Genomic DNA, 3,716 nt, shown 5'->3' with positions numbered 1-3,716 from the left:
GCCAAAGGGCCGGGGCCTCACGCTCGACCACGCCGGCGCAGAGTTCCAGCCGCTCGGATAAGCTCTGTCACTCACCCGCCGCGCAGCCACCGGTAACGGGGAAATGTCGCCGCCTGGCGGACACGCCGTTGTAAATGAATGGGCTTTCGCACTTAGTGCAATTTTCGCCAACTCTCTGACTGGAGCTATGGAAGTATGGAGCTATGGAGCCACCAGCCACCCAGGCTGGAGCTATGGAGCTCTGGAGGTATGGAGCTATGGAGCCCTGGAGCTATGGAGCTCTGGTGCTATGGAGCTATGGAGCTCTGGTGCTATGGAGCTATGGAGCTCTGGTGCTATGGAGCTATGGAGCTCTGGTGCTATGGAGCTATGAAGCTCTGGTGCTATGGAGCTATGGAGCTCTGGTGCTATGGAGCTATGGAGCTCTGGTGCTATGGAGCTATGGAGCTCTGGTGCTATGGAGCTATGGAGCTCTGGTGCTATGGAGCTATGGAGCTATGGAGCTCTGGTGCTATGGAGCTATGGAGCTCTGGTGCTATGGAGCTATGGAGCTCTGGTGCTATGGAGCTATGGAGCTCTGGTGCTATGGAGCTCTGGTGCTATGGAGCTATGGAGCTCTGGTGCTATGGAGCTCTGGAGCTCTGGAGGTATGGAGCTATGGAGCCACCAGCCAGCACCCTCCGTGGCTGGATCAATGGAAGTGTTTTAGGTACCAGGCAGCCAAAGGGCCGAGGCCTCACGCTCGACCACGCCGGCGCAGAGTTCCAGCCGCTCGGATAAGCTCTGTCACTCACCCGCCGCGCAGCCACCGGTAACGGGGAAATGTCGCCGCCTGGCGGACACGCCGTTGTAAATGAATGGGCTTTCGCACTTAGTGCAATTTTCGCCAACTCTCTGACTGGAGCTATGGAAGTATGGAGCTATGGAGCCACCAGCCACCCAGGCTGGAGCTATGGAGCCATGGAGCTCTGGTGCTATGGAGCTCTGGAGGTATGGAGCTATGGAGCTATGGAGCTCTGGTGCTATGGAGCTCTGGAGGTATGGAGCTATGGAGCCCTGGAGCCCTGGAGCTATGGAGCCCTGGAGCTATGGAGCCCTGGAGCTATGGAGCCCTGGAGCTATGGAGCTATGGAGCTATGGAGCTCTGGTGCTATGGAGCTATGGAGCTCTGGTGCTATGGAGCTATGGAGCTCTGGTGCTATGGAGCTATGGAGCTCTGGTGCTATGGAGCTATGGAGCTATGGAGCCACCAGCCAGCACCCTCCGTGGCTGGATCAATGGAAGTGTTTTAGGTACCAGGCAGCCAAAGGGCCGGGGCCTCACGCTCGACCACGCCGGCGCAGAGTTCCAGCCGCTCGGATAAGCTCTGTCACTCACCCGCCGCGCAGCCACCGGTAACGGGGAAATGTCGCCGCCTGGCGGACACGCCGTTGTAAATGAATGGGCTTTCGCACTTAGTGCAATTTTCGCCAACTCTCTGACTGGAGCTATGGAAGTATGGAGCTATGGAGCCACCAGCCACCCAGGCTGGAGCTATGGAGCTCTGGAGGTATGGAGCTATGGAGCCCTGGAGCTATGGAGCTCTGGTGCTATGGAGCTATGGAGCTCTGGTGCTATGGAGCTATGGAGCTCTGGTGCTATGGAGCTATGGAGCTCTGGTGCTATGGAGCTATGAAGCTCTGGTGCTATGGAGCTATGGAGCTCTGGTGCTATGGAGCTATGGAGCTCTGGTGCTATGGAGCTATGGAGCTCTGGTGCTATGGAGCTATGGAGCTCTGGTGCTATGGAGCTATGGAGCTATGGAGCTCTGGTGCTATGGAGCTATGGAGCTCTGGTGCTATGGAGCTATGGAGCTCTGGTGCTATGGAGCTATGGAGCTCTGGTGCTATGGAGCTCTGGTGCTATGGAGCTATGGAGCTCTGGTGCTATGGAGCTCTGGAGCTCTGGAGGTATGGAGCTATGGAGCCACCAGCCAGCACCCTCCGTGGCTGGATCAATGGAAGTGTTTTAGGTACCAGGCAGCCAAAGGGCCGAGGCCTCACGCTCGACCACGCCGGCGCAGAGTTCCAGCCGCTCGGATAAGCTCTGTCACTCACCCGCCGCGCAGCCACCGGTAACGGGGAAATGTCGCCGCCTTGTGGACACGCCGTTGTAAATGAATGGGCTTTCGCACTTAGTGCAATTTTAGCCAACTCTCTGACTGGAGCTATGGAAGTATGGAGCTATGGAGCCACCAGCCACCCAGGCTGGAGCTATGGAGCTATGGAGCTCTGGTGCTATGGAGCTATGGAGCTCTGGTGCTATGGAGCTATGGAGCTCTGGTGCTATGGAGCTATGGAGCTCTGGTGCTATGGAGCTATGGAGCTCTGGTGCTATGGAGCTATGGAGCTCTGGTGCTATGGAGCTATGGAGCTCTGGTGCTATGGAGCTATGGAGCTCTGGTGCTATGGAGCTATGGAGCTCTGGTGCTATGGAGCTATGGAGCTCTGGTGCTATGGAGCTATGGAGCTCTGGTGCTATGGAGCTATGGAGCTATGGAGCTCTGGTGCTATGGAGCTATGGAGCTCTGGTGCTATGGAGCTATGGAGCTCTGGTGCTATGGAGCTATGGAGCTCTGGTGCTATGGAGCTATGGAGCTATGGAGCTCTGGTGCTATGGAGCTATGGAGCTCTGGTGCTATGGAGCTATGGAGCTCTGGTGCTATGGAGCTATGGAGCTCTGGTGCTATGGAGCTCTGGTGCTATGGAGCTATGGAGCTCTGGTGCTATGGAGCTCTGGAGCTCTGGAGGTATGGAGCTATGGAGCCACCAGCCAGCACCCTCCGTGGCTGGATCAATGGAAGTGTTTTAGGTACCAGGCAGCCAAAGGGCCGAGGCCTCACGCTCGACCACGCCGGCGCAGAGTTCCAGCCGCTCGGATAAGCTCTGTCACTCACCCGCCGCGCAGCCACCGGTAACGGGGAAATGTCGCCGCCTGGCGGACACGCCGTTGTAAATGAATGGGCTTTCGCACTTAGTGCAATTTTCGCCAACTCTCTGACTGGAGCTATGGAAGTATGGAGCTATGGAGCCACCAGCCACCCAGGCTGGAGCTATGGAGCCATGGAGCTCTGGTGCTATGGAGCTCTGGAGGTATGGAGCTATGGAGCTATGGAGCTCTGGTGCTATGGAGCTATGGAGCTCTGGTGCTATGGAGCTCTGGTGCTATGGAGCTATGGAGCTCTGGTGCTATGGAGCTCTGGAGCTCTGGAGGTATGGAGCTATGGAGCTATGGAGCCACCAGCCAGCACCCTCCGTGGCTGGATCAATGGAAGTGTTTTAGGTACCAGGCAGCCAAAGGGCCGAGGCCTCACGCTCGACCACGCCGGCGCAGAGTTCCAGCCGCTCGGATAAGCTCTGTCACTCACCCGCCGCGCAGCCACCGGTAACGGGGAAATGTCGCCGCCTTGTGGACACGCCGTTGTAAATGAATGGGCTTTCGCACTTAGTGCAATTTTAGCACACTCTCTGACTGGAGCTATGGAAGTATGGAGCTATGGAGCCACCAGCCACCCAGGCTGGAGCTATGGAGCTATGGAGCTCTGGTGCTATGGAGCTATGGAGCTCTGGTGCTATGGAGCTATGGAGCTCTGGTGCTATGGAGCTATGGAGCTCTGGTGCTATGGAGCTATGGAGCTCTGGTGCTATGGAGCTATGGAGCTCTGGTGCTATGGAGCT

Source organism: Syngnathus leptorhynchus, unplaced genomic scaffold, assembly GCF_054491065.1.
Source record: "Syngnathus leptorhynchus isolate UIUO unplaced genomic scaffold, UIUO_Slep HiC_scaffold_43, whole genome shotgun sequence".
Classification (NCBI taxonomy): Eukaryota; Metazoa; Chordata; class Actinopteri; order Syngnathiformes; family Syngnathidae; genus Syngnathus; species Syngnathus leptorhynchus.
The sequence above is the reverse complement of the archived record's forward strand: the minus strand, read 5'-3'. Positions refer to the sequence as shown.